This window comes from Adiantum capillus-veneris, chromosome 28 (genome assembly GCF_014529385.1).
Source record: "Adiantum capillus-veneris isolate H3 chromosome 28, ASM1452938v2, whole genome shotgun sequence".
NCBI classification, from domain to species: domain Eukaryota; kingdom Viridiplantae; phylum Streptophyta; class Polypodiopsida; order Polypodiales; family Pteridaceae; genus Adiantum; species Adiantum capillus-veneris.
In genome coordinates this window covers 113,044,276-113,069,359 of record NC_140958.1, presented here as the reverse complement: position 1 = coordinate 113,069,359, position 25,084 = coordinate 113,044,276, and positions in this window count along the sequence as shown.

Below are 25,084 nucleotides of genomic sequence, written 5' to 3'. Positions count from 1 at the left end.
GCTCTTCTCTTCTTGTGTAAACCCTTGGGGGTTCTCTTCACCTATAAAAGGGGACCTCTTCTTCCTTGAAAAGAACTTAAGCATTCAAGCCATTGATGAGAGGAATTCATGAGGGAGTGAGTAGTAATGCCAAATTGTACTTAGCCATTAACATAAGCCTAAGCCTACACTATCTCCTAGAGGAAGACTAGCCATTCTTGCATGCTATCCTTGGAAGATCAACTCTAATCAAAGAAGTTCGTGGACTTGGCGTATCAATCAAAGTTGAATTCTCCCCTCTTCTTCTCTCTCCATCAATAATGGTGCCGAAGGGTTTGTCAAGTAAGATGTGTTCTCCATTGATGTTTTCTTGATTTCTTGTTGTTTTCTTTTTCATATCTAATCCAATATATGTATCTAATATATATATATGTATGTATCTAATCTCATCTCCTTAACCAAACCTATCTCTCTCATTCTTAGTAATTCATCCTCTCTACAAATTTAGGTTCTCTTTGCTACAGGTACATCTCTCCCCGCAGTATCCTTATTGCCTACAGGCAAGAATAGGGCTTGGGAGGGAAACTTCTCATCTCTTCACTTCTCTCATATCTACATTTCTCACATACTATCCCATATGAATAACCCACATGATGATAATTTCTATCGCTTTCAATCTGTACGATCTATTAGAATTAACGTATGGATTAGCCGCTGTAAAATACACTTTCAACAACGTATAGTGTTTCTCTTTGGCCCAGAAAGACTCAATGAAATACTTCTATCACCGGATCCCATCATACTACCTCTCATAGACTATAACTTTTCTTTTGACGTAAGCCTAGTTATCTTGCTATGAACCAAGAGGATTTGTAAACACAATTAATCCCAATCACTAGACAAAATATATATATTATGGTAAGCACAAAACTACAATTCCAAAGAACAATTTGTAGCCTATTTGGTCAGCCAAGATTGAATGCCATTAACTCATCTATTAACCCTTTCATATTACCCATGATACGATATGACCATAGCCTTGATGTTTTCATCTTTGTGTTGTTTTGACATTCTCTTTTGTGTTCTTTCTTTGTGTGTGAGAGTGCAAGAGAGAAAGAGTGGGTCTTCTTTGATTGCACTTCTTTCCAAACCCTAGTCTTCATGGCATCTATGGTTTAACTCCTTCATGTAGTTTTAGTTGAGTTCTCTCACAAACTCTCACAGCCATAAGCCCGATGCTTTCCTGGCAAGACCGCAAATTTCTCCACAACGTATGTAAGAACATTCAAAAAGTTTGAAAATTGGGCCAACACCTGAATTGTCTCCTAGATATTGTGGGCCTTTTAAGATACTCAAGCTAGTTGGAGATATGGCTTACAAACTTTCTTTACCTACGCATTCTCATATTCATTCAATTTTTCATATAAGTTGTTTATGTAAATCAATGCATAGGGATGACAATGTTATTGACCAACAATTTTGGTTGATTTCATTGACAACCCATTCGCATAAATTCAAGCACATTTTAAACTATCATGATTTATGTACTCGTCAACGTGTGCATTGTCAAGCATTACTTAAGTGGAAGGACCGACCCAAAAAAGGTGCCAGTTGGGAATACATGAGTGTTAGCTTGAAGAAATATCCCACTTTTGTTTTTGAGAACAAAAACACTTCTCCAAGGGGAGAGTAATGTAAGGCCAAGGGCCAATGTGAAGCTAGCTTGGGGGTGAGTGTATATTTTTTGGACACCGACTTTGAAATATTACTCAAGTTTTTGGCGAGAAAATGAATCTAAATTTATGAATTTGGCGAGCAAATATTTTAAATTAAATTTATCATTTTTTCAACAAAATATTTAATTTAGACCTTAATTGATCATTTTTTTCAATATTACATGTAAGGATAAAAGGAACATCTCTTACAACTTTTTATATAATAGAAAGAAGTGATTTAAGTAGCGCCACCTAGACTTTTCAAATAAATATCAATGTCACAACACACCTTATATGTACTAGAGTTTTTCTAAAAGACAACATATTGTTGAGTAGGGTAAGGTCTTTGAAATCTAGATGAAAACTAAATGAGGAAGTGTGAAGATCTCAGACCTCCTACATAAAATCTAATCAATCAAACCTACTTGGCCCTCAATCTCCTCTACCATCAAGTTCTTCAGTGGGCATATCTTTGGCGACTAGCTACCTCAAAATACAAAACATTATAGTAAAGTCTGGCAAAAAACATCTTAAGGTCTACACCAATGAGAGCAAAAAAAAAAGCTCAAAATTTTCAAGATTCACCAAATTGACGATTTTTAGCCCAAAAAAAAAAACATTGCTGGGGGTTGCCTATATATAGGCATATGACTGGGTGAAGAGCTACACTTCACAACACTAGGCCTTATAAGAATGTGCAACAAAGACCTACATACGAAATTGTCATAGGGGTACAAACAGTCGTGAGAATTGTAGCCAAAACAAAAACAGAATAGTAACAACATAAACAAACCATCCAACCTCAATGGACTTGAATCTAAGAGTTTGATAGCATTTTGAGTCGTATCTAGCTACATCATGAAGGTCTGCAAGATTTAAGCATTGTTGGAAAAAGTTCTACAATAATAATTTGTGCTCAATAGCTGTACGCCAGAGACTATGTAGAGCACAAATTTGTAGTGCAAAGTATTGCTATATTTAGGTGGATTTCACAACAAAATGGAGAGTGATTTTGGCTCAGCTCTGTGCATAAAAGGCTTACAACATGGAGACAAACCCTAGCTACTCAACATTGTTCTCGACCAAATTAGTGTGCAAACAAATCTAAATACCCTCCAACAAACAAATCTGAAAGCACATTTACAGGACGAGCTCCAAGTTGCACACAACAGTGATCATGTATACATATAATCAAACTGCAACTACTTTGAAGTGGGAGAGAATGAAAGTGCAACATTCGGAGAGTGAGGTGTGCCAGAAAAATATAGAAAACAGCATGCTATGAGCAATAAAACTGCTACCATATTCATGTGGTGGTGATGTGTGTGAACACACTCAGGACTGTCGGGGCATTTTTTCCCTCACTAGGAGGTTTTTCCCCCCATGCAATGTATATAAGCCCATCACTCTAGGGGTATCTTATCTTCTATTGCACACTAAGTGAAACATTCTCTCTTCTCTACTCATATTTTCCATTCGAGCTCATTTCGACCTCTGTTTTCACTACACGCAGTACTGCGCAGACAATTTATCATTTTGTGCAAAATTTTTGTCAATGCCGTTTTTTGCATATCAGGTCCCTTATAGTCTTCTATGGGTTGTTCTATATAGCATGTGTTGGTCCCGCTTTGTTTCTAGAACCTCTTTTCTGATAGTTTTCACATCAAGTGCAGGCATTCGCCATGGCTGACAACAACACAGATGTGTTCAAGATGTTTGTTGCTAAGGATAAATTACATGGGGACAATTATCCAATGTGGGCTTACATGATGCAACATACTTGTGTCAAAAGGAATTTGGAATGTTTTGCAAGGAATTAATGTACGCCCTAGTTCTGAGGAGGCATGCAATGTTGAGGATGTTGCAGGTTTTGGTGGTAGGGTTACTGCTACTAGAGCTCTTTTTCTTACGATTGAATTAGCTTATTGGGATGTAAGAGATGGGTAGGCTCATGCATTGATTGTGTTGTTTGTGAAGCGTACTATTACTCCTCACATTTGTTCAGCAAAATCTGCAAAACAGGCTTGCGATATTCTAGCAGGTCTTTATGCGTTGTTGTGTAAAGAGCTGGAATCAAAGATTATACATGAGGAAGATGAAATGGACACTTTCCTTGCTAGTATTAAGGATATAAATGACAAACTTATTTCTGCAGGCGAGGTCATTTTTGTGAAAGTTCCCTTGTGGAGACTGTTGTTGATGCTTTGCCAGATTCTTACCAAACTTTTGCTCTAGTACTTGGAGACTTATGACCCAAGGAAATCCAAAACTTTTGCCAGATTCTTACCAAACTTTTGCTCTAGTACTTGGAGACTTATGACCCAAGGAAATCCAAAAGTTGTCAAGTTTGTTGCAGTATGCACATTACTGCACATCACTATTGCAAGAGTCACTTTCCAAAAAAAGCAGGGCTAAACAACGTGCAGTTGAACATGCCTTTATTGTTGCTCAAAGAAAAGGTGGTAACAACAATGTAGCCACTTCTCATGGTTCTTCGGTGAGTGGAAAATCACTTATTTCCAATACTTCTGCTGGCACACCTCGTCTAGGAATTTTGGTTAAAAGTGAAAAAACAAGATGCATTGCCATTATTGTAAAGCTAATGATCATTCGATCAAGCACAGTGTCCAAAATTCAAGGCTAAAGAGGCTAAGAAGAAGAAAGAGGTTGGCTCCACTACAAGTGCAGCTACTGTTGAGTCTTTTATGAAAGGAGATTGTGATGTTCATGTTGATGCAGAATGGGCTTTTAGTGCAAGACCTTGAACTACAATTTTTCGCTTCTTTTCAAGATTATTTTCATGTTTTTAGCAGTTGCTTTGGCCAATCCTTGATTCACTTATGATCCTTATGTCCATGATGCATGTATGTCAGTTGCTGCAGATGCTCATGTGTGGTACTTTGACAGTGGTGCTACAAAGCACATTACCTCTCATTGTGACTTGTTTACCTCTCTCAAGGATGTCCCTCATGGGAATTCAGTCATTTGTGCAAACAATGCCTCTTATATGGTCAAGGGAGTCGAAAAGATTGTGTTGACTACTACAAATTGTTGATGCACTTTATGTATCTAGGATCAAGAAGAACCTTTCGTCTGCTCTTGATTGTCATAAAATTTAATATCTAACCAACCCAAATGATTTTTTCATATTAAATTGATCATTTAATGTGGGAGAATAAACAGGAAAAAGGGTTAGAATATAGACATGTGCTTACAAATCTATCTCAACACGGGGCCAATGGTAAAGGGGCCCAAATGAGAGATAGTATATCAAAGAGAAAGGCTAACCAATGGAGCTTAAATACCTTAGGGTTAGCTTCATTGAAGACCTCCAAAGATTAGTGTTAAAATTCGTTTGACCTTAGGTAAGCTAGGGTTGCGCTTGAGGTGGAAACCCGACCCAAGCTTGAGATGCTTGTCGTTCCTGATGACTGAGATGCTTGAGGTGCTTGATGATTGAGATGCTAGGGTTGTACTTGAGGTGGGAACCCGGCCAAAGCTTGAGGTGAGAATTGGGCCCAAGGTTGAGGGGCTTGAGGTTTCACAAAACTCAACACATATCCCTACAAGGAGGGGGCGAGCCATGCAAGTAGGGGGGGTGGTTGCTTGACCACTCTCTCCCCCAAAGGGTACCCCTTGCTCAAGAGGCAAGTTGGACACATGTCAAGCCCCTAGCTAGGTTACTTTCAAGGAGTGTCCAAAGCCTATTGGTTGATCCCTAGAGAGGTCCAATGATAATTTAGTTGAATTAATTAATTGTTTTTGCATTTATCAAGTCCTCTCTCTCAAAGGGAAAAGGGGGACACTTGTCCCAAGGCTACCCTTGGTTCTTGATATGTCCGTTGCATGTGATTGGCTAGGCCTGGAGGGGTCCAATGAGCTTTAAGCATGAGCTACAAGGGGGGGTTGACCAAAGCAATAAGGGGGGCTGCTTGGGAGGTATACTCTCCCACACACACTCACACACACTCTCATTGTGTGAAGTGCAAAGTGCAAGAGCTCCATCTCTTCTCCAAGCTAGTAGAGAAGTTGAGAGCCTACACCAACACTCTTGGCTATGGAATGCAAATCCAACCAAGAGCCATGCTTCAATGCTTAAGCTTGCCATTTTCATTACTATGCTATTATGTATGTTATCAAGAAGAGTGATGATAACTGAGGAACTACTTCTTTCTCCTATGTAATGTTTCTTCTTCCTCTTTCCTACCCTCATTCCCCGCCAGCTCTTCCACCTTCGAAGGTGTTTGAGACTTTGGGACTGAGGCTTGGGATAATTAATGCTTTCTGCAAAGTTTATGTTATGCTCATGATGCATGAAGTTTTCCATCTTCATTGCATTACCTAGGTCACAAGAAACACAAAGATTGTATTGTACCAAGTCTCTCTTGATGGAAGAAACTATAATACAAATGCCTATTGGAGAGGGGACCGTCTCCACATAAATCTGGTCCTTAACTGTTGTCATGTTCTCTAAACTCTCTCTCTTGCAAAAGTATTGTTCATGCCAAGTTAACTAAGTACTATGTTTATGTTGCTACCACCAATTAAGTTCACCCTCTATGCTCTCAAAGTAATCTCACAAAAGTGTTTTCTTTAATTTTCCTAATTTCCCTACTCTCAAAGTTCATAGGCCATTTCCATTACATTGATATCAGAGCATTTGGTTTCTCTTTTCTTTATTAAGAAGAGAGGTCTTTAAGTAGCCTATTAATGGTTGATTTTGTTAATTATAATAGGGTAAGTGGGATTGGGATCTATTATCGGTTTTGTTACGACCATTGTGGGATATGGTGCACACCTCGGGGGTTTTGGTCTTAATAATGGAGTCTTTTTAGACTTGCCTATGGCTTTACCATTATTGAGCCATAAGAAGTCTGTAGGAGCTATCCCTTGGCAACTCTACAATATTAGACCCACTCCACTGCTCTCTATAATTAACCAATTTGAGCCATGGGTGTAGATAGTTAAGTGTTGATTTTCAAAGGCTAAGAGGAGTAGCAACTAAGGTTTTGCATTGCTAAAGAATACACTAAGTAAACACATAAGTATAATTAGCATGGCTGACAATAACCAAGAGAGTAGAATGAACATTGATAACTTGGTTTTGCCACATGAAGGTGCTAATGATGATGCCCTCATGTTTGTCAATTATCTTATTACTAGGTTGCAGCAAACTATGGGCAACCCTACTTTGCAAGCCGAAGCTACTCAACAACTTCGTGCCCAAAATTCTTCCCAAGGCAATTCCAACAACAACAACAACAATCGGTCCAAGGAGAATGCAGTTTACAAAGGTAAAAAAAAACACTCTCCGGAAGAGCTTGAAGCTTTTCGCAAGGACCATAAATGTTATGGTCCTTAATTGTTGTCATGTTCTCTAAACTCTCTCTCTCTCTTGCAAAAGTATTGTTCCTGCCAAGTTAACTAAGTACTATGTTTATGTTGTTACCACCAATTATGTTCACCCTCTATGCTCTCAAAGTAATCTCACAAAAGTGTTTTCTCTAATTTTCCTAATTCCACTACTCTCAAAGTTCATAGGCCATTTCCATTACAGGCTAGACTTGGTCTCGTTGTCAAATTTGTGGATGACAGATGTATAGTTCATGATCTTAATTTTGGTGATGAGATTGCTGCATCATGCATTTTATGTCGTGGGTTGTATAAGCTTACTTTTTGTGACAAGTGTGGGCAAAATTTTGCAAATGCAGTTGTGGATTTTAAGGCTATTTCAATCTGGCTCTATATGACACAAGTGGCAAATCCTGGCATGTGCCATGGTATCTTCCTAAATCTATCAGTCTCAATCTCTAGCTAATGCAATGATGTGCACATTTGACCAATAGCAGATTGTATCCCATGGAATAAATGAGTGTCCATATAGGCAAGTCTGATCACATGTCCATCCTCTATTAGCTGGAGAAGATGCTCTCGGTAGAAAGCCATCTTCGTGCCAAGCACTCGTGTTGGCTCTATCCAAGTCCACTTGGTATCTAGCTAAATCAAATCTTGTCTGATGAGGTGAGTAATCTCAATCCATGTGAGGGACAAGGAGGGTGCATCCAATGAGTATTGGAAGGGGGGTAGTATGTCCATACTAAATCCATGTAGTTGAAACCATGGTGACATTTGTGCATACCAACAAGGTGTGTCTCTGTTAACCCTCGTGGCTCACGGACACCCTATCGCCTACGACGAACACCGTAACCGTATTATTTATTTAAGTAGAGTCAGGCACCGGGCTTGTCGGTCCAATAGGGAAAGGTAGAGTGATCGCTGATGAGAGGCGCACTCTAACACGAACATGCTAGGGTTAGTTGGCTAAGCATGGGCGCCCAAGTGTGAATGGGGTGAGCTCACATAAAAGCCAATTAAACCTAAAATTGAGTCATTCTCTCATTGTGCAATAGAAGCTGCTCTTGCTCCATCTCCACCTTCTCCTTCACCATCTCCTTGTGTGTGTGCGCGTGAGAGAGAGAGAGAGAGAGAGTGTGAGAGTGTGTGTACGATCGAGCGTTGCGGTGGCACGACGGCGGCGAGGCGGTTGAGCGCGGCGTAGCGGTGTCTCCCCCTTCTTCGCGGCGAGGAATCCTCTACGGCAGGAGCATAAGGCGGTGAGTGACACACCATTGCCCTCTTTGAGCTTACTAGTTAAACTAGTTGTGTGCTTGGAGCCGTCTGCGGCTCACACACGGTGTATCGGCAAGTCCCTTGCTTCAACAGTGCGGCAAGGAGCACACATTTTTGGCGCCGCTGCCGGGGAATAGCCCTCCACTAAGCCCAAGAGGCACTTTGTGCTTCTTGTATGAGTGGTTTGCAGTAGGAAAGAAGAGGGAGAGGAAGGCGTATTTTTTCTGCAAGTTGTTAATTCTGCTTTTCTGTTGCACGCAGTTTGCATTTTCTGTTTTTCTGCTGCGTACATTTAGTATTAGTTAGACAATCAGCAAAATTCTGTTTTTCTGTTTGCACACAGTTAGCATTAGTCACACAGTTAGCATTTCTTGCGTTTTTTGCATTTTTTGCATTTTCTGGTTTGCACTGCACAGTTCTGTCAAGTTTCAATTTTCTGCATTTTTTGCATTTTCTGGTTTGTGCACAGTTAGGCGCACAATTAGTTAATTAAGCAGGTTAGTAATTAGGTGAACCACTGATTAGCAGGTCAGTAGGTAGGTGTGACAGTAAATAGTTAGGTGAGGTCAACGCGCACCAAAACGCGTACCAAATAATATCTCCAAAAAAAAATGAAAAAAAATTGTTTTCGAAAAAAATAAAAATTTTCGGAAAAAAAAAACGTGAGCGAGGGGGAGGTTAGATTTTCGAAAATAAAAAACGTGAGTTATAAAAACGGACGGGTTGGTTTGTATAAAAGTTAGATCGGGATCGGGATCATTTCCCCAAGCCCAACAAGCACAAGCACAAGCACAAGCACAAGCCCAAGCCCAAGCCCAAGCCCAAGCCCAGGCCTCAGACCTCAGTCTTATGATATATACTAGACTCACTCTTATATATATACCCTACCTCCTCAAGAGGGAATGAGAGCATGTGGGACAAGTCCTCCACTCTCCTCCCTTCTCTTCCCACTTGCACCCTTAGACTTGCTATTTGGAGCCTAGTTTCCCAGCTAGGAAAAGACTGTTTCGGGCTTTTCTGGAGCAAAATAGAACCAAACGGTGGGCTGTAATGCACAGCGCGTCCCTCCTAGTGATACGCTCGTTTCAAGCTATCACACGGCCCATTCCACGACACGCTCTAAAAAATCTAGCAAAAAAACAAACAAAAAACATGCTAAACGTTAGTCACAAGGCCTCCTAGAGCAGCTTTTTGACACCTTAGGGTATCAAAAGCACATGCACTTACGCTCTGGGCGGGTGCTAGAACACGAGCATATTGAGGGTGCCTCTCTTCATACGGACACCCATTACCCATCCACGATAGGCTCTAGACCCTCAACGGGGACACAAGGTAGCACCACCCAAGACCCTAAAATAGCCGCTAGTGATTCCTCCTCCGACTCAGAAATCATGGAAGCATACCCTACCCAAAACACTGAGAGAGAAGGCCATGCACCTCCCGAAGCTCCACAGCCTAGTACTAGTATGTTTAGCCGTTTCATGGAAACATTAAGTAGAGCTACTAGCTCGGAACCTGATGCAAATGAAGCACACGAAGGGGGTGGGGAAGTGGACTCTCCTTTCACATCGCACGTGGACCCCACACCCCCAAAGAGTGTCCATGTGGATATCCTGCCAACTTCTTACCAAGAAGGCCCTGTTGAGCTGCCTCCTTCAGAAGTTCCCTCTAGAGTACCGCTGGTGACAAGTTAAACCACGGGGAGCAACATTGCTTCTACCTCACAAGAAACCGTTAACACGTCGACTCTAGAAGGATTGTTCATTAATGATCATTGGACATACGACCTCCACACTGAGGTGTTGACGGATCTACACTTTGGCCACGCCTACCATGTAGGATGGATAGAGATTGTACAATCCACCTCTAGTGCCACGAGCATCGAAGATCAACAGAAAATGATCTGTAATGTTATCCATGGCATTATTCAATCAGAAAGGCAAAACCGGGGGGTAAATATACTCTCAACTGGCCCCATGAGATTTCTGGATACGAGCAAGGCTCAACAGCCTACTCTATCACAAATGGAGACTCCTCTAATGAGCCCCATGGACCCATCTTACGTCATTTCACCTGGGGTCTCTATGCAATCTGAGCCTCCGAGCGACAACTTTAGCTTCCCTAACTTGGCTCAACCCTCTATTAAGGAAAACGCAGTGCTCACTCCAGGGATAAGCCTGACAAAGAATGTACCGATGACATCTACGGTTAGCACAGTGCCACTACCTAGTGTCGTAGTACCTAATGTGGGGCCTCGACCGTATGTGCCTCTAGCCCCTTATGCACACATGGCCCCCACACATCCAATTGTACCACTTGTTTTTGCTCCTCGAGTGCCGCTCCCTAGCCCTTATCCGAGTGGACCTATGCCCGGTTATGTTCCATATCCTGCATCATCCACACATATGCCAAGACCGGTACCCGTACCTCTCCCACATATGATTCCAAGAGTACCTCCACTGGCCCTGCCTCCTCACATAGGTGACTTGGCAGCGTTTGCTCAAACCATAGGTCGATCTATCGCGGAAAATATGCGTCATGCATCTGATAGAGAGCCTAGAAGTAAGGCAGTACAAATTGCCAAACTCACGCAAAAATTCAATGGGGACGAAGATGCTAGAAAACACATTGAAGTGTTTGAACAAGTATGTGATTCTTTAGGGGAACGCAACGAACTACATAAGTGCAATGCCTTAAGCTTGACATTAAGTGGGAAGGCTGGAGATTGGTATAGAACCCTAAGGGTGGACGAGAAAACAATCTACCCTACCCTTCGAAGGTTGTTTCTAAAGGAGTACATACGAGAAGGTGTGCTTTGGGGTGTAGCATCTCAGCTACAGAAGGCCGAACGTAAGGAAGGAGAGTCAGTAAGGGACTTCATTAGTCGTCTAAAGCACTTAAACTCTCGCTGCCCTGTAAATGAGTGCTTCAACAATAACCAACTGCTTGATCGATTCATTCGAGGGTTGAGGAATGAAGGAATCTATAATGGACTAGTGATTAGAGGTATCACAACCTGGGAAGATGTCACTGCCAATGCAATCCAATTAGAGGACAACTTGATGATAGCAGGCATGAGGGTGTCTACTGACATGAGATCCACTAGCTCACAAGCCATTGAGTATGAACCCATGACTGCAAAGCCCATTGCCAATGAGCCAAAGGTATTTGAGACATTCTTGACAGACCTCACCAAGGCAATCCAAGAGTCTCTTAAGGATAATCGACCCCCTCAAAATAGTCACATGTATCCAAGAAGGGAGCAACAATGGTGTTCCATTTGCTTAGGTCCACATAGCACTAGTGAGTGCCCTACGTTTAGAGTAAAATTTAATGGAACTTGCAACGCATGTGGTAGGTATGGTCACCAAGCTAAGGATTGTTTAATGATCAAACGTATGATGGCAAATAGACCACCTGTAGCCTGGACGGATGCGCCTCGAGCTCCTGTATTGATGCCTGCTCCACCTGTTAAGCAACTACCGCAACACATGGTCCCTAGATCTCAAAATGTTGTACAAGCTACACCGCTACCACCTCCTGTGCTAGGACCGCAGCCCTCGCATCGTTGTGGCATAGATCACTTGATTGCCCAATGCCCCTATAACCCAAATGCGCCTAAAATCACACCCCTAAATTTGGTCGAAATTGCTAGTGTGACATCGCCAATACCACCCGTCGCACCCGCTTATGCGATTACACGGTCCATGCTTCAAGGGCCAGGCCATATCCTCGAAGAGAGAGATACCGCGTCAGTTATCCAAGCAAAGAAAAAGAAGACACGAAGGAAGAGGTCGCAGAATACGAGAAATTCAAAGCCAAGTTCCAAAACAAACATAGGAACAAGAGATGACCCCGTGTATATGAATGACCTCGAGGAGGATTCAGATTCAATCGAGACAATGGAGACTAGAACCAATACCACAAAGGGAAAGATCGACAAAGAAAACCGTAACATGGAACCAAATGACCGAATAAGAGAAAACCATAAAGAGCCTCTGAAAACACCACAAGTGTTTCCAAATCCAATCCAAGACCCCCAAGATAAACCGCAGGGGCAACAAGGGAAGAATCGTAAAAAGAAGATTGGGACGTACCCAAACCCAGTAGACGAGATTGAGCAGGTGAAACATCTAAGAGGTTTAGTGGAGGAGACTCAAAGGAAACTAGAACCAGAACCCATGCATGTCAAAATTCATGACACAGTGTTTCCCACGCAAGTTCATCCACCCCATATGAACCATAGACCGTTAGCCATATCTAGTATCATCCAAGAAGGGAGTGAGGACGGGACATCAGAAAGTGAGCATACACCTTTCTTGTTGGAAAGGATGTTTAACGAAGGAATACCCGATCCCATTGAGGAATATGAGATTCCATCCTCACCAGTTCCTAGTCAAGGACCTACACCCTGCAAAATGCCAATGAATGTTGCCAAACTAGTGGACTTCATGTCTTCTGAGGTCCGAACCACGATCATAGCAAAGCTGTATGGAGATCCTGAGTTATTCCTTGCACTTCGAGCATTCCTTAACGGAGAGCTACGAACGGAATTACCACAGTTTGCACAACCAAATAGGCCTGACTCGATTATGATTGATGAGGAAAATCATGTGCAATCACTTGACTTAGATGGACACGAGTCTGTGATCGAGGTACCCATTAACGAATTAGGGCAGTATTTTGAAGGCGACGAGTCTAATGCGACCCTACCCATCACTACCAAGGGATTAACTATAAAGGGAATTCTTGATGGTGGTGCGGGAGTTAGCATCGTTACAAAAGATTGTTGGGAATCCATGGGAAAACCCCGCCTCAGTGTTACTAACATTGTGGTAAAGATGGCAAATGGTACCATAGCCAAACCTATGGGGATGCTCAAGGATCTTAAGATCAAAGTTCTAGGACACAAGGTACGACAAACGTTCATTGTAATGGCTTTCTCTAAACACCTTATGTCATATGAAATGATTTTAGGACGACCATTCATGAGGGAAGCACAAATGGTTCATGATTGGTCTAAAAATCATGTCTATTTGCAATTCCAAGACTCTGTCCTTAGAGTGGATTTGGTGACTGGTAAGGTACACCCCTTAGGGAGTAAAACCATTATTGATCATCGCTCTGACACCACAGTTCACTCGGCCCCACTACAATATTGTTACACTTGTAAGAAGGATACAGACATTGGCCAAGATTCTCCTTACATGGATGTGTTACCGGGTATGACGGAATCAGACAACGTAGACTGGGTACACCTAGCTGCAACCATAGATACCTGGGGAAATAGAGGAACCACTTGGGTCACACCAGAGGGGGAAGAGGTACCACAAATTGCACCTCTGAACATGATAAGTGCCATACATGCATCTTCTAAGGGCAAGGCAATTGTGGACCAATCTGACAGTGACACCGATAGCTCAATAGAAGACTTTGACCAACACGACTCGGACACTGACTCCCAGAGTGAAACGGATTCTAAATCTCATGAATTAGAGAGTGGAGCAAGTTCAGAGTCAAAACATTCGGAAGGACCGAGCACATCAACCGATGATAGCTCCTCCGAGAGTGAAGAGGACACCAATGAGGACTCCTTTAGTGAGCCAGATCTAAATGCAAATCAAAAGCAGGTCTCAAATAAGAAAAAGAAAAACCTTAAGAGGCGTCGATATCGAGCCAATGTACGTGCTAGGATAAAAAAGAAGAGATCCTCAGCAGAATGGCTCAGTTATATAGGAGCATGTGATGCTCATCGAAAATTGGTAGACAATTGGGGTGAATATCTCCAAAATGTTATGTGGTGTAGACCACGACCCCATGACATAGCCCAATTAGAGATCATAGACAAGCCAAAGTTGAGCCGCACTGCAAGGAGGCGTCAAAACCAAGAGTTAGCTCGACAACACAAGAAAGCAGAAATGGAAGCACAAACCAAAGCACAACCAGAATCCACAGACTTGCATCCTGCACCAGCATATTTCAAATCTTACACCACAGGGGAAGCAAAGGTTGTGTACACAAAAGCCCAAAGAATACCTATCGATGGGAATAATGGAATCTATGATGGTCCGGCAATAGTTAAAGAAATAGAATTAGCCGACCCTGGTGAAGCATCAAAACCTGTTTTTATTGCCCAAGACCTCACAGAAGTTGAAGAGGCGGTCCTCAAAGAGCTTCTCAAGGAATTCAAGGACATATTCGCTTGGACATACCATGATATGAAAGGTGTTCCACCTTCTGTGGTCCAACATACAATCCCTATGATTAGCACTGCGAAGCCCGTACAACAAAGACCCTACCCGATGAATCCTAAGTACGCAAGGATCATTCAAGAAGAACTAGAAAAGCTTATCAAATGTGGGTTCATATATCCTATTGAACACTCTGAATGGGTGTCTCCAATAGTTATCGTGCCAAAAAAGAATGGGAAACTCAGGGTGTGCGTGGACCTCAAAAAAGTTAATGCAGCTACTAGAAGAGACCATTACCCCCTACCATATTCCGAACATGTAATCGAAAGAGTTGCAGGCAAGGAAGCTTATAGCTTTCTAGATGGGTACTCAGGCTACAACCAATTCACGATAGCACTAGAGGACCAAGCTAAAACTGCCTTCATCACAGAATTTGGCGTGTTTGCATTTCGTGTGATGGCTTTTGGCTTAACAAATGCCCCTGCTACATTCCAACGATTAATAAACACTGCTTTTAAAGAATATTTGAGAGAGTTTTGTGAAGCTTTCTTAGACGACCTTTGTGTTTACTCTTCTTGGAAAGAACATCTATCATGTTTGCGGAAGGTGTTTGAAAAGTGTAGGTTATATCGTATCTCATTGAACCCGTTCAAATGCCAATTTTGGGTCAAGCATGGAGTTATTTTAGGGCATATAGTATCCAAGAATGGTATCTCAACCGATGAAAGCAAAATTAAAGTGATTCTAGAGTTACCACCACCAACCAATTACAAGGGAGTTCAAAGGTTCATGGGACACGTGGGTTATTATCGACGGTTTATTTTATTTTTCGTTGAGATATCACGTCCTTTGTACAAGCTTCTCATTGAATTTAAATGGACTGAAGAGTGTGACCAGGCCTATGAACAATTGAAGAAAACACTAGCAAGTGCTCCGATTTTAAGGACACCTAACTGGGATGTCATTTTCCATGTGTATATTGATGCATCAAACTTTGCTATTGGGTGTGTTCTCACTCAACCAGGAGAACATAAATTGGACTATCCCATTAGCTTTGCAAGCCGTCAATTAAACGATGCTGAAAGGAACTACACCACTACAAAGCGAGAAGGTTTGGCAATGGTTTATGCAGTAAAGAAATTTCGCTACTACCTTCTGGCAAACAAGTTTGTATTTTATGTGGATCATCAAGCGTTGCTGTATCTGGTAAACAAGCCATGCTCCACAGGAAGAATCACACGATGGTTGTTAATTCTTCTGGAGTTTGATTTCACGATTGTAGTAAGACCCGATAAAAGGCACGTCATGGCTGATCATTTGTCTCGCATACCCAATGGTGAAGCCCCTACAGGAGTTGATGATGAATTACCCGATACTTCCCTATTCATAGTTTAGACTATGCCTAAATGGAGTGAGAACATTGTTAACTTTTTAGTTAATGGTTTTCCACCAAAGGAACTTCGTAAGGATATCGCTCGAAGGCTAGTAAAAGAATGTGAACCCTATTGTTTGATTGCCGGAACTCTGTATAGATTAGGCAAGGACGATATTCTTAGGATGAATATTTGTATATCTTGCAAGAAGCACATATGGGCATAGCAGGAGGACATTTTTCAGGAGACCTGACTGCTAGAAAGGTGCTGCAATCAGGCTATTGGTGGCCAACTTTATTTAAGGATGCATCACTTTTTACAAAAGGGTGTGATGAGTGCCAACGTTACAAGACCACACAGCGCAAAGACAGAATGCCCTTACATCCTATTAAAGTAACCCAACCATTTGAAAAATGGGGCTTAGACTTTGTAGGTCCAATTAGTCCCGCAACTCGCAACACTCAATCTCGATATATTCTAGTTGCTACGGACTATGTAACAAAGTGGGCTGAAGCTAAGGCTTCACAAAAAGCTGACGCAAGGACAACAGCTAAGTTTCTTTTTGAGAACATTATCACAAGATTTGGTTGCCCTTTTGAAATTGTTAGTGATAATGGTACCCATTTTATAAATGAGGTAATAAGAGAGCTTACCACGACCTTTATGATATCCCACCATAAGTCTACACCTTATTACCCGCAAGCTAATGGACAAGCCGAGAGCACCAACAAGACTCTAATATCTATTTTAACCAAGACGGTAGAAGCTCATCGCACTGATTGGGATTTGAAATTGACATCTGCTCTATGGGCTTATCGTACTGCTTATAAAGTGGCTATTAATTGTACGCCATTCAAAATGGTATACGGCCAAGAAGCGGTTATGCCTTGGGAGTTTGTCATTCCTAGTCTTAGGGTAGCTTCACAAGAAGGATGGAATGGTAACCCCTTAACCGAGCGTTTGTATATCTTAGAAAAACTAGACGAAGAGAGACAGTTGGCTGTGCAAAATGCTCTTGTGGAAAAGGATAGGAGAAAGAAGTGGTTTGATCGCCATGCGAAGGACAAGGACATCAAAGTTGGTGATAAAGTCCTTATGTATGGAGTACGTAAAGAGAAAAAAAGTTGAAATATGCTGGTAAAGGACCATATAGAGTATGTGAAATTACCCCACAAGGTACCCTTCGTGTGGAAACTCTTGATGGAGTTGAAACCATTGGATTCCTCAATGGGAGTAAATTCAAAAGATATTATGATCCTTTAAGCCAAGAAGAACTACGGGCCATTCATCAAAAGAAGGCCGCCAAAGCACAAACCGAGTTAAACAAGATACAAGCTCAAGCTGAGGCTAAGGAGCGACAACAACGTATAAGACAAAAACGAGAGGCTAACCTTGGAGTCACAAATGCATTCCACGTGGAAATCGAAGAGGATTGGTTGGACTCTGACACACCTCTACGATACCCTATTGAGTTAAATAGTGCCTATGGAAAAGTGCTATATAACGCCTTATTGGACACGGGTGCTAAATATAATCTGCTATCCTATGGGGTGTGGTGTCAGTTAGGGAAGCCACCTCTATCTGAGAGTATTATCCAAGTCAAGGGTGTCAACAAGAAAAAAACTACGGTTTTTGGAATCTGGCACACTTTTGTCAGTTATGACAATGGAATTGTAGCTCAAGACTTTTTGGTCATGCCTACTGGAACTATGGAGGGTAATATAAACCTAGGCCGCACGTGGATGATAGCCACCAAATGCACTATTGATTGGGGGACTGGGGGTGTTACAACGCAAAAACCAACTCTTAGCCCTACCACTCAAGCCATAGTCCCTGAGATATTGCCTAAGGAAATAAAACCCAAGACATTGCATGTCCAGGAGGTTGAACCATACGTCCCCATAGCCCAACTCTCTAGAGCTTCAACTGATGTAGTTGAAAGAAAGCTTGAGACACACAAGAACCATCCTAATATAACAGAGAAAACATACAAGTGGGTCCCTAAAGCTTCTGTAGTGAGCATGGTTGATGCAAAAAAACAGAAACCTCGTAAGAACCGTCCCACTCACTCCAAGAAATGTAAAGAAACGTTGCGTTGGATTCCTAAACGACTATTAGAAGCCCAAGGATACTATGAAGGAAATGATCAAATCTGGGTGCCCAAATGTAAAGTGTACTCTTACCTGTCACCTGGCCCATGTAAACCCAATCCTGTGGCTCCAAAACAAATTGAAAATCGCGGAAAGGAAAAAATCATGGAATGTTACACACCCGCTCTAGAGCTAGTTTGGGTACCAAAGAAAGAACGATTTGTTCCACCTAGCTCAGGAACAGAAAAATCAAATGAAGCTTCTTACTCTTCATGTAGTTTCTATACGCAAATAGAAGCTTCGACACAACCTCCACCTACCACTGTACATATACATACAAGCACGAAAGAGTTTGCACCTCCCGGGGTAAGTTCACCACCTACAACAATGTTGCAAATAAAATCATGGGAGAGTACCTTACCACCCTTGCAACTAGATGAAACGCATAGGGCGGTCGAAAACTATGGGTTAAAGCCTTCACCCATAACAACTTGGAACAATTGGTTTCAAAAGGTGACGACCTCATTCCAAAAGGTATGATCTACCCAAGGAAGGGGGGAGTGTTTGCTAACATCAATCATTCACTCGCTCCCCTCTCAACCTTCCTCCCTGACCTCTCAATTCCAATCTTAGGGAATGTATATATATAGCCTTATACTCACAAAAAACAAAAATACTAAAGAGCAAGAGAGACTAGCAACAAGAGAGCACCCTATCAGATCTTACATATAAGTCCAAATTCACCGTGTCAATTCAAGCAACACACAAAAACAACTCTTATGTTTTAAAGGCCTAACCAAATCTATCTGTCTTGTCAGAAATGGCTACTTCACCAGAGGCATGCACTTCTATTTTTGATGAAAGGTACCCTTTGTCTTTTCCTCAAGTGTTCTACGTATGCTACCCTATACTTTCTTGCGAATGGGATTTGATAGAGAGCCTTGCATGTGAGAGAAATTTTGAGGAGTTAGAATGGCTGATACGTCTATGGCTAACTAGTGATCCCTACCCAGTAGCGAATGTGTCTCCAATGGCACATGCTTATTCTTTTGCACAAGATGAGTATCCACGCATCGCGAGGTTCTTGATTAGCATGCTTGCACAAGAGGATGATGAAGAGGAACTAATAGAGACTGAGGAAGACTATGGCCTCACGGACAACGATTTTATTTATCTAGATGATGAGGATAGAGGCTTAGGCTTAGGGTGGCCACCCGGTTTATATAATATCCTCTTTCCTTGATTCTAAAAGGGGTGACAGATAGGTAGGTTAGGGGTCTAGATTGTGTTTTGAGTTTGTTTTTTAGGAGTTTTAATTTTTCACACTGACATGCCTCCTAGAGGTATAGTGCCTGTTTTTGGATGTGTTAGGTAGGACTTATATGGATCTCCATCCACATGGCTGAGGACATCTGCTTCAACGAAATGAGCCACTCCATACCTCCAGGTGTACTACTTTCCATGATTCATGTTGGTGGATATGTGTAATTGCTAATAATGATTTTTCATTCTTTGTTTGAGTGCAATAGTTATGATTGTTATCTGCCATTATAGATGTATAAATTTGTCTTTGCTTAAGTTGATTGAACTCCAGTTTAATCTTATGGATGAGCCTGGAGATTAGGAGACCATGACTTTAGGTTAACTCATTTACTTGACCACTAGGCCTAGCTAATAAAATTATCCGAGTATTTGAGACCTTAGGAATGTTTTAGGCAGAGAAAGGCTTGCTCACTTAAACAACAAAAAACACTAGTGCGAATACCAAGGAAATGGAAGCAAAAAAAAAAAAAAACAACATAAGTGCCACAAATGAAAAATCTTACGCTAGAAGAGAAATCCTGGCTGGAATTGGTACTTCACTCACATGTATTGTCTATGGTACTAGAGCCCTAGAGGTTCCCAGTGTGGGCGCTTTTCCTTGAGAAGCAAAAAACCCCGGACATACAAAATAAGCACACACGTCACATGATTGTGACCCAAAGTAAAAATAAAAAAAATAAAAAAAAATAAAAGACTTCCATTGAGCTTACAGTTAACATTTCAAGCTTTTGTTTGCAGTTGTGAGAGCGAGTTGGCTAATCAAAGCTGAAAAGCATAATTAGGGAATCTTGCATTTAGATAATCTTCTTAGCTTAGCTAGTACTAGAGTAGTTGTTTTAACCTTAGTCATAGCTAACTAATTGATAGACTCACCCATAAGCTCAAAACTCCTGATTAATTAATCTACTCAAAGTGCAATTTATTTGTCCTTAATGGCAGTCTAACATTTCATAAATCTTGCATTTACTCATTTCCACATGTACTTTACATTCCCCTCATGATTTATGGCAATATAATTCCGCTTGCTAAAACAGTGACTTTGCCTTGCAGATTCCCGAGGACAGAATCTACATCAGGAAGGGGGGCAATGTTAACCCTCATGGCTCACGGACACCCTATCGCCTACGACAGACACCGTAACCGTATTGTTTATTTAAGTAGAGTCAGGCACCGGGCTTATCGGTCCAATAGGGAAAGGTAGAGTGATCGCCGATGAGAGGCACACTCTAACACGAACATGCTAGGGTTAGTTGGCTAAGCATGGGCGCCCAAGTGTGAATGGGGTGAGCTCACATAAAAGCCAATTAAACCTAAAATTGAGTCATTCTCTCATTGTGCAATAGAAGCTGCTCTTGCTCCATCTCCACCTTCTCCTTCACCATGTCCTTGTGTGTGCGCGCGTGAGAGAGAGAGAGAGAGAGAGAGTGTGAGAGTGTGTGTGCGATCGAGCGTTGCGGCGGCACGACGGCGGCGAGGCGGTTGAGCGCGGCGTAGCGGTGTCTCCCCCTTCTTCGCGGCGAGGAATCCTCTACGGCAGGAGCATAAGGCGGTGAGTGACACACCATTGCCCTCTTTGAGCTTACTAGTTAAACTAGTTGTGTGCTTGGAGCCATCTGCGGCTCGCACACAGTGTATCGGCAAGTCCCTTGCTTCGACAGTGCGGCAAGGAGCGCACAGTCTCCTTATGAGGCAAGCTATCAAGAAGACTTCAAATATAAGCAAGCACATCTATCTTTAGTGAGATCCCAAATATTGTGCATAAAAAAGACAGATCTGGTAAGTCTCTCTATGTGTGTCTCCCTGTGAGGCAAGCTATCAAGAAGACTCCAAATCTAGGCAAGCATATCTATCTTTGAGGAGATCCCAAATATTGTGCATAAAAGAGATGGAGCTGGTCAGTGCCTCTATGACTAGTGGGGAAGCAGCAAGCTCTGCATGAATAATCTCATGCAGTACAGAGGTTTTGGCCCTAATCATCCAAGAAATCCATAGGCCTCTCCATACATCTACATCCATCAGTATTGCCAGCTTGGCTATGATGGTCCAATGAGAAGAGAGGGTGGGAGGACATGTGTTATCTCCTCCATACATCTACATCCATCAATATTGCCAGCTTGGCTATGATGGTATGACCCAACTCAAGATTACTAAATCACAGTGTTGATGGTCCTTTCTTGGAACCTTCACACTTGCACTTTCAAGGAAAGAAGGCCACAAGTTGCCAAGGGGTAGTGGACAATTTTAACTTCCAAAGTTGACTTCAATTACTATTGGTTGCTAGCTGAGTAGTTTCCTTGCAAAGTCTAACCAAGGGGTTTGATGATGTATATTTTAACCAAGGGGTTTGGATTGCAAAGGCAACACCCAAGGTTACGTGGGCAATAACAGTCCAACATAAAGAACTTTGTATGTGAAGCATGAGGGCGATGTACTTCTCATTGTTGTTCTATATGTGGATAATTTGTTGATCATTGGTCCCAATGAGGCACATGTTGCTGAATTTAAGGCTGATTTGAATGCTACTTTCAAGATGAAATATTTGGGGTTGTTGCATCAGTACGTAGGCATATAGTTTAAGCCGTGTGATGGTGGTATTGCCTTGTGTCAAACAAGTTACATCGAGACATTGCTATGTAAGTTTGGACTTGAGGATTGCAAACCTATTGCCACTCCCATGGAAATAGTGTTACCATATACATGTGGTAGTGATGTGTGTGAACACACTAGGACCGCCGGGGCATTTTTTCCCTCTTTAGGAGGTTTTTTCCCCCGTGCATTGTATATACGCCCATCACTCTAGGGCTATCTATCTTTCCATTGCACACTAAGTAACACACTCTCTATTGTGTGCCTTGAGCTTCCTTCGTCTTCTCCAAGCTGTGTGTGTTTCTCTGCAACCCTAATTCCAACAATTGGTATCAGAGCAGGTCACGTCCTCCCGGGCTTAGTCGCCAGCTGCTCCAGCACACGCTTGCTCACTTTCTCCGATTTCAGTGAGCTTTGGCGAGCGTTCGCAGGTCGACAAATATTTTGGGACAAGCTCGAAGAACTTGGTCTGCTCAGAATTTTGATTTGGGCTCATTTCGGCCTCCGTTTCCACTACGGGCAGTACTGCACAGGCTATTTCGTCATTTTGTGCAGATTTTCTGTCAGTGCCGTTTTCTGCATAACAGGTGCCTTATAGTCTTCTACGGTTTGTGCTATATAGCACAAGTTGTTCCCGCTCCATTTCTCCTATTTTCGGGCAGTTTTCACATCAGGTGCAGCATTTACCATGGCTGACAACAACAACACAGATGTGTTCAAGATGTTTGCTGTTGAGGACAGGTTGGATGGGGACAACTACCCTATGTGGGCTTATATGATGCAACATGTTCTTGTGTCAAAAGGTGTCTGGAACATTGTGCAAGGCATTGATGTACGTCCTGGTTCTAAAGATGTAGGCGATGTTGAGGATGTTGCAGGTCTTGCTGCAAGGATTGCAGCTGTTAGAGTTGTTTTGCCTACGGCAGAACAAGCTCGTTGGGATGTTAAGGATGCGCAGGCTCATGCATTGATTGCATTGTCTGTGAAGCGCACCATTATTCCCCACATCCGTTCAACAAAATCTGCAAAACAGGCTTGGGATATTCTAGCAGGTCTTTATGCAAGCCGCAATGAGGCTAAAATTGCTTTGCTGCGTAAAGAGCTAGAGTCGAAGATTATGCATGAGGAAGATGATATGGACACTTTCCTTGCTAGTGTCAAGGATATCAATGAGCAACTCATTTCTGCAGGTGAAGTCATTTCGGACAGTTCCCTTGTGCAGACTGTTCTTGATGCCTTACCAGATTCCTACCAGACTTTTGCTAGTACTTGGAGACTGATGACCCAAGGAAATCCTGAAGTTGTCAAGTTTGATGCATTATGCACATTGCTGTTGCAAGAGTCACTTTCTAGAAAAAACAGGACTAGGCAGCGTGCAGTTGAACAGGCTTTTATTGCTTCTCAAAGAAAGGGTGGTAACAGTAATGCAGCCACTTCTTATGGTTCTGCTGCGAGTGGCAAAAATTCTGTTCCTAATGCTTCTGGTGGCAGCACTTCGTCTGGCAATTCTGGTGATAAGGGCAAAAAGAAGATGCGTTGCCATTATTGTAAAGCCAATGACCACTTGATCAAGTCGTGTCCTAAGTTGAAGGCCAAAGAGGCTAAGAAGAAAGAGGGTGGTTCCACTGCAAATGCTGGTTCCACTACAAATGCAGCCATTGTTGAGTCTTCTGTGAAAGGAGATTGTGATGCTGATGTTGATGCAGAATGGGCTTTTAGCGCAGAGTGCACTTACAATCCTGCTGTCCATGATGCATGTTTGTCAGTTGCTGCAGATTCACATGTGTGGTATTTCGACAGTGGTGCTACAAAGCACATTACCTCACATCGTGAATTGTTTACCTCTCTCAAGTCTGTCCCTCATGGGAATTCAGTCACTTGTGCCAACAACGCCTCTTATCCAGTTCAGGGAGTTGGAAAGATTGTGCTCACTGCTGCTAATGGCAGTTCCTTCACACTTGTTGATGCACTTTATGTACCTGGGATCAAGAAGAATCTCTTGTCTGTATCCGCACTTGCTAGACTTGGACTTGTAGTCAAATTTGTGGATGACAGATGTACAGTTCATGATCTCAGTTTTGGTGATGAAATTGTTGCATCTTGGCTTTTGTGTCGTGGGCTGTATAAGCTCACTTTGTATGACAAGTGTGGACAAAATTTTGCAAATGCTGTTGCAGATTCAAGGGCTATTTCAGATGCAAAACTTTGGCATGCACGTTTTGGTCATCTGAATTTTTCCAGTTTGCTGCGTTTGCAGAAATCTGATATGGTTGCTTCTTTGCCGCCTCTTGAAGCACCTATCAAACATGTTTGTGAAGGCTGTATTCTGGGTAAAATGCAGCGTTCTAAGTTTCCAAAGGATGGTTCAATTAGGGCCACATGCAGGTTGCAGCTTGTGCATAGTGATGTTTGTGGGCCCATGCAAACTCCGTCCTTGGGCAATTACCTGTACTTCGTGACTTTCATTGATGGTTACTCCAGGCATGCATGGGTATTTCCGCTTAAAGCGAAGTCCGAAGTTTTTATGTGCTTCAAACAATTTTTGGCTATGGCTGAAAATGTCTCAAAATGTACTATGGGCACCCTCCGTTCCGATCGAGGGGGGGAGTATATGTCTCATGAATTTAATGCATTTCTGGCTAGTCGTGGGATAAAACACCAATGTACAGTGCCTTATACACCTCAGCAAAATGGTGTTGCTGAGAGGAAAAACAGGTCACTAACGGAAATGGCACGATGTATGGTCAAAAGTCAAGCTTTGCCGCATTCTTTTTGGCTTGAGGCCATCATGTGTGCCACTTATGTACTTAACAGGTGTCCTACGAAAGCTTTGCAGTCTATTACTCCATATGAAGCATGGCATGATAGAAAGCCTTCTATTGAGCACATGCGTGTTTTTGGCTGTTTGGCATATGCTTTGGTGCCACAAGTGCAGCGCAGAAAATTGGATGATAAGGCTGTCAAATGTATTTTTGTTGGTTATAGTGCTGAAAGCAAAGGTTACAGGTTGTATCATCCGCAAACAAAACGTTTTCTGGTTTCACGGGATGTAGTGTTTGTGGAAGATTCTGTTCAGCCCTTGCTGTCATGTACTAGAGACAGTAATGTAAGCTCACAGGACATTTATGACACTTTGTTGCCTCTTTTCAGTGGTGGAAATACGAATGTAAGTTCCAATGAGGCAAATGTACAGCCTA